This window comes from Lutra lutra, chromosome 8 (genome assembly GCF_902655055.1).
Source record: "Lutra lutra chromosome 8, mLutLut1.2, whole genome shotgun sequence".
In the NCBI taxonomy this organism is placed as follows: Eukaryota; Metazoa; Chordata; class Mammalia; order Carnivora; family Mustelidae; genus Lutra; species Lutra lutra.
In genome coordinates, this window is record NC_062285.1 from 93,553,579 (window position 1) to 93,560,676 (window position 7,098).

Here is a 7,098-nt window from a genome sequence, read left to right on the forward strand (position 1 = left end):
GGGAGAGAATTTCTTTTGAAAAAAGATTGTTGCATGTACTTCAGCACACACAACCACAGGGTTTCAAGGGGATGTCTCAGGGGACTCACAGGCACAACCTTCCCCTCCCCCACCCCTTACCCTACAGCCAGAGTTTGAAAACATAAGGACTGGGATCTGACCCCCACAAAGAAGGAAGCCTAAAGGCTGCAGCTGTGGCCACACCACTGTGTCTGATCACAGAGTAAGGAGGACTGGGATAGGACAAACTTAACTTCCAGTGGTGGTAGGGAAAGGTTGTGTTTTTGGAGCTCAGATGTGGACCATGTTAAAAGGAGTCAGCCTGGGGTTGCCTTAGAGGGGATCTTACTCAAAAAGCAGGTGGTGACCTGGAGAGGTGATGTGATCCAAACAGCGGCCCTCCAAGGAGGCAATGGTAATCAGACAATGGCCTATGTCAAGGTGGTAGTAGTCAGAGGTCCCTGGTGAAGGATAACTGAGGAGCCAGCAACAGCCTTGACTGAGAAAAAGAATCCACTTGGAGCATCTGCCTTCCTAGGCCATCAATGTTTTGTCGAAGCTCTTCCTGTCATCTTCTCTATCCCTTGATCCAACTTTACAGGGGTCAGAACCAGCAGCTAGAGGGAAGAAGGCAAGTGAGGAAAAGGGGGTAAAAACAGCAGTGTCCATGCTCAACTAAAGTCTACACGGAAAGCTTTAAATTGGATTAAAGTGATTTTTATAGCACACTGGGCTAATAGTCATAGGGTTAGAGACTGGGTCATTTTAAATGCCAAAATGTAGGACTGTTCACTTATTATCCAAGACCAGTGGAAAAGCTAGACAGTATTTCTTCTTGGGAAGGGAAGAGGAGGGAAGGGTTCCAGAAATCAAATTTGAAGAGCAGTGGAAAAACAAAGCTAGAAGTTCAGTTTCTCCTGATAACCCATTGATGTGTCATCAGTCAGTCCACTAATTACGAAGGTATTTTTGGAAGATTTTCTGAAAACATACACATCTCCAATGTTTGAACCAGTTGCTACTTAGAAGAATGAAGTCACATTTGTTGGCATGGGGATTCTCTGAGGACAAACAGTAATAAAAAAATCTTAGAGTAACTTTGGGAATTAAATATTAAAGTACTCCACAAAGAGTTGAGGGCTAAACTTATCATTCTCACTAATTGGTAAATCTTACTCCCAAAAAGAGGAAAAGGCAAGCTGATTTATAAAAGTTAGAGTGGATATGATTTTTACCATAGTCTCTCTAAACGCTAACACAGTCCGGAGTCAAAAAGAGAACATTAAATTACCTAATTATTTTCAGTTACAGAACACTAGACAACCGATTCCTTCTGGATTGCCTAAGTCATTTTTTTGTTCAGAACTGTACAGAATACACAGCCATAGAATTCTTGCTAAAAGGAATTTCAACTTTTACTTACTCAATTTCATGAATGTAAATGTAATTATAGCATGGAGGGGTTATTTTGGGGGATGGGGTGGGAACAAGTGTAAAAGCTCCCAGATTCTGTGAAACAGCCTCGTGTCTGTTCCACTCACTAGCAGAAATTATATTTGCAAGAATGGCTAAGCCCAGAAAATTCTGTCAAGTTACTGGACACAGAGGCCACACACTCTCTTCCCAGGAGAGTTGTGTTGCCAAGGTAAAGCCCTCACTCAGACCATGTTGTCTAAAGAAGGACACAGGTTGGTAGTAACAATCGTCCGGTAACAGAAACAAGAAGGGGAAGGCGAAAAAGTGATATAACAACACAGTGATGTCCCTTTCAATTTGCAAATATTGCCCTCTTTGATAGATATTCAAACTGAAATGCTCACAGGGACTAGAAACATCGAGGAAGAAAAAGAAGAAAAAGAAAAGCAGGCAGTTGTGAAAATAGACTATAGCACAAATGTTGCTGTAAATAGCTACTAATGGCCTGCTTCAGTTGGGGTGGGGGGGGCAAATAAGGGATGGGGAGGAGTGTGGCAAATGGGAGAGTAGCCCAAGTTGGCGCCTGATGACTGTGTCACATGAGAAAGTAGATCCAGCAGCCAAACATCCAACCTTTGTAATGTTCTGATATTTTAAATGTTACCAACTAATTTTATTATTATTACTTTTATTTTTATTATTATTATTATTATTTTTTTTTAAGAGAGAGGGAAAGCAGGGGGAGAGGGAGAGGGAGAGAATGTTAAGCAGACTCCATGCCTAGTGCAAAGCCCGATACAAGGCCCGATCTCGATCTCACAACCCTGAGATCATGACCTGGGTGGAAATCAAGAGCCAAACACTTAACCGACTGATCCACCCAGGTACCCCATTACCACCCAACTCTAAAAATGGCAAACATTGAAAAAAAATGTTGAAAACACTGTGTTGACCACATAAAACATGGGTGCTCTATGATCCATAGTATGTGATCAAAATATCTTTTAGATGATAGTAATAATGATGGTAGTAATAATTCAGTCTTGTTCAGATTCTTTTAGAGGTCTTTTCTAGTGCCTAGAACTAAGTGATTCACATGCATTAACCGTTTTCATTCATATATAACACCACATTAACAACAAAAAGGGTCAAATGTAAATTTCATGGCATTCTGTTTTTGTGTTTTAAAAGTAAGACTACTTGACATGTAAATAATTCTAAATAACTGTTCTCTGTTCCTATTACATCTTTAACCATTTGGGAAGGCACCCAGAATGGAGACTAGGTCACAATGGGGCAAGACCTTGTCTACCCTGATCAGGTGAATATGGAGAACTCATGAGCATTTATGGGAATACATGGGAGATCAGAACTATTTACCAACTGCCAGACCCCTGTGCTTTTCATCACCTACTGCCAAACAATGCATTAGTTGTGGTAAGTATGCAGGGATATGAAAAAGATACAATTTTTAATTTCTGGGAATTCTTCTTGTCTGAAGCAAAACTCCAAGGAATGAAGGTCCCCCTTTTAGAAAAGACCCATGAAGCCTGCTCCACTGAAATGTCAAAAAATCTTGCTCTCCCTAAATTTTACCCATTTAAAACTCTCTTTCTAAACAACAACAAAAAGTAAAGTCTCTCTGAAAAGGATAACATAGCAATTGCCGAACACTAATCTGGTCTCATTTTTCTGGATTCTCTGCCATAGTCCTTAAAAGATCACAAGAAGTTACTGGAGGCAAGTTCGGTTGAGAAAACAAAAGGTCAATGAGATAAGGAAGAGAAAGGGAAGGACAGAAGGCTAATGCATGCATTTTATTATTTTCTGGAAGGTCAGTCTTAGATTTCCTATTTTAAGAACTGAAGTCATTAAGGGCCAAGAAATTAATAGAGCCACTATACCATCTCTACATATGTACACATACATACCCACATACACACACTTCACGAAGATTGTGTTTTCTTTGTGGACCGGTTTACTATGGGAGTGGCATTCCATTTCCAGCCATACCAACAATGGGGAAACACTGGAGCCTCTGGAATGCATGAGGCTGGAAAAATCAGTCCTGGGAGTGTGAGGACAAATCATTCCTCTTCACCATCCTCAGCTGTGCCCAAAGACCATGTACCTGGGGCTTGGGCAGGGTTACCCGTTGGATAGAGACAACACGATGGAGCAAGGCTAGCCCAGGGCTACCCCAAGGCTAGCATGGTTGTCAGTCCCACCAGCACGGATAGGATCTGGTTCCCATGCCTGTGTGGTTGCTCTTCAGTGTCTCTGCCCACCGAGGGCTGGCCTGGAAGTGGCACTTCAGCTCCATCTCGGGGGAAGTGGAGGCTGAGGATGTGTGTGCAGTAGGCCCAGAGGTTGTGCAACCCTCGAAGGTGGGCCTGCAGCTTCCCACGGGGCAGCTTTGCCTGGAGCCGCGGAGCCAAAGACAAAGGTGTCCCGGGAACTGGGACAGCTCCAAAAAATAATTTCTGAGAGCCTAGGTGCCGAGACAGCAGGGTCTGGCATTCCTGAGCCTCTTGGTACAGCTGTTTCTCCAGTTGGTCCTCGTTCTCAAGCCAGTGCTCCCAAAATAGCAGCTCCTCAGCGAACTGGCGCAGCCGGCGTCCAGGAAGGAAGAAGTTGAGCCGAGATGGTGGAGCTTCAGCATACCACTTCCGGGTCACGTCCTCCTGGTTCTCGGTGTCTACACTAGAAGTATGTAGCAGCCCCACGAGCGGCTTCTCCCTGAGCAGAGACGTGAAGGCCAAGTTGTCCACCCCATGTCGGGTTGACGGATCATCATCAGCCTTTCACTTCTCTTTTCGAAGGTGGGTGATGATCTTGTGTGGTACCGAATGATCTCTTCATTGTTGGTCCGAAGGACAGGCAGAGTTCCTGAAGGGCTCTGTCAGGGTTGGTGATCTTGTGCACCTTGAGTGGGCCGCCAGTAAATCGGGCATGGGTCGGATGGCTAGGCTGTCCAGGTCCAGTGACGGTAGCTCCCCACCACCCTGACCAGCAGCACCGTTCCATGGGCGCCGCCATCTTGCCGCCCTCCCTCCCAAACAAAAACAGGTTTTTTTTTTTAAGATTTTATTTATTTATTTGACAGACAGAGATCACAAGTAGGCAGAGAGAGAGAGAGAGGAGGAAGCAGACTTCCTGCGGAGCAGAGAGCCTGACTCGGGGCTCGATCCCAGGACCCTGGGATCATGACCCGAGCTGAAGGCAGAGGCTTTAACCCACTGAGCCACCCAGGTGCCCCCCAAAACAGTTTTTTTAAAAAGCTTTTTTTCTTTCCCCTTAGCAAACAGTATAAGTACTCTTTAGTTGAATGTGTTTTTGAGAGTACCTGATATAGCATATAGGCAAAACCCCTTTTTAAAAGGTTTTGTGGATTTTTCAAATAGTTTCATCATAATAGAATTGGATTGTAATGGCTATAATGAAATCATCACTAGAAATTATTTTTTCAGTTTGGAGGCCTTCATGATGACATAAACTTGATGTTCAGTTCCTAAAGTGACCTAGCTAGGAAGCATATTGATTTCAATAATAGGAAATGTAGGGACAGTCCAAACATTCATTCCCTCCCTGTCACTTCTCTGGGATGCAATATTGTTTTTGACTTACTATTTTGGCTGAGGGGAAGGGACCGTTTCAGAGATTTCTTCTTGGCTGTTCCTGGCCTCTTGGATAACTCTGACCTCCTCAGGCTCAGGACCAATGGAGGGGTCAATCAGCTACAAAGTATATCTATTTCAGTCACACATTTGGGAGCCAGGGAAATGACCACTGGGTTTGTCCACAGTCCCAGTGGACTCACTAGGAGCCAGAACCAGGCCGGAATTCCATTTATTATTTAGCTCCCATGTGATCCCATGAGTTTAGGGAGCCAAGGAAATGCTTTGAGTGTCTGGGTGGCATTGTCTCTTTCCCCTAGTAAATGGCCATAAGTTTCTTTAGGGAAAGACGGTGGAATCATTACTATGTTCACTTGCTGTGGTATTTCCAGGTCCTTCTTCCTGGGAACCTAGCCTCTTCTTTAGGTTACAGGTCCAAAAATTGGCTCAGTTCAGAAATATTGGGATGAGTGACGTCAGCCTCCTGGTTATCTATCCTTGATCTCTTTTGATTTAATGGATTAAATAATACCCTCCCTCAATGCCCAGCTATTTTGCCCTTAGGGACACTGTTCTATTAACAATGTCCATATTACTCTGAGCATAGACCCCCCTCTGTCTGCCTTTATGACTTTGCCTCTCTTTACCATAATTATGTCTCTCTTGGGGGATCTTATCACTCCCATTGCTACTGGGGATGACCTCTCCTACCACCAGCCATGGCTTACAGAGGAGAGTTACCACTACCCTTAAAGATACTGGTGCCCCCCTTACCAGCATATCCCTGTTGCTTGGCAAATGGTGCTCCTCCCATGCTTCAGCAGAAGGACCTCTGGTGGTTTTCTGGCCCGATGTAGGTTATCTGCTGCCACGTGCCAATTTCTCTCAGCTTTTAAAACCTCTCACTGTCTATCATGACAACTCTGGCACGATTACCTCACTGAGTGTGCTCAATTCTTAAGAGGCATCTTAGTTGTATGTTTGTGCTATCTGCCAGGGTCCTTGCCCGAGTAGTTAAATCCTATTTCTGGATAGACTAACCGTTACACCGCCTTGCATTCCACTCGCCTTCATCAAGCATTCACTTAATCCAGACCAGTGCATCTTCATAAGCTCCTGCCTATTCAACAGCTCTTTGAGGGTGCAGACCACTTCTCCCCTTATCAGGCCCAGTATGTCTTTGGTTGGGTTATACCGTGACTGAATCTAAGCTATTGATATCATAGCAAGCAAGGGAAAATGCTAGCCCTTAACAGGAAGAGAGGGCCCCAGGTGCAGGCTCAACGGGTTCAGGGGAATCTGGGAATTCATGATTCTCCTGTACATCAATCCAGATGTCCTGTCCATGTGCCAGGGTCAGTCTCCCCCTGCCCCCCCAAACCCCTCCTTCCAGAGCCCTGAAATTGGCATAACAGATCTGTCTTGTTTGGGAGCTTAACCTTTTGAGCTCTGCTACTGTTACGATTAACTCCTGGTTAGTCCTTCAGCTTTCTCTGCCCTCTCTCTGGGAGACGAAAGGCTCTTTATGCTACCAAGGAGCCAGTCTCTAGCTTTCACTCTTAAGTTTTAAATGTCAGTCACTTTTAGCTCTTTGTCATAATTGTTTTATCCAGAGTGTCAGTTGAGCCTGGGTATAGCCGACCAATCCCACCATCATCGTTACTCTTTCCCATTTCCTAAAGTCCTATTACACCACACCCATCAGTGATTTCCATTCCAATGGGCACTGTTTTGCCATCCCAGTTCACCACTGGCAAACATGGTGAACACAATTGCACTATGCCCTTGTACCAGAGGTTACCAGGTACTATCTTGTCCTATGTTCTTTTACCAGAGGGCACTGTCTACCCCAGCGAAGGAATTCAGATGGTCAGCCAAGAACTGTCCAACTCCATTGCAACATCTACTTTCTCAGCCATTCGTGGTACTGACTGGCACTGGTTGGGTTCTCCAGGAGGCAGACCCTGAGATGGAGTTGAAGTTCAAGAGTTTAATTATGGAGTCTCTTGGGATCACTTCCTGCAGAAGAGGAGAGATGATGGCAGGATTGGGCCAAGGGAGAAGT

At 44.7% G+C, this 7,098-nt stretch overlaps 1 pseudogene; it reads right to left on the reverse strand.

The window, feature by feature from the left end:
- Nucleotides 1-3,611: 3,611 nt before the first annotated feature.
- LOC125106973 (metaxin-1-like) lies at nt 3,612-6,690 on the reverse strand (annotated as a pseudogene).
- Between the last annotated feature and the right edge of the window lie 408 nt (nt 6,691-7,098).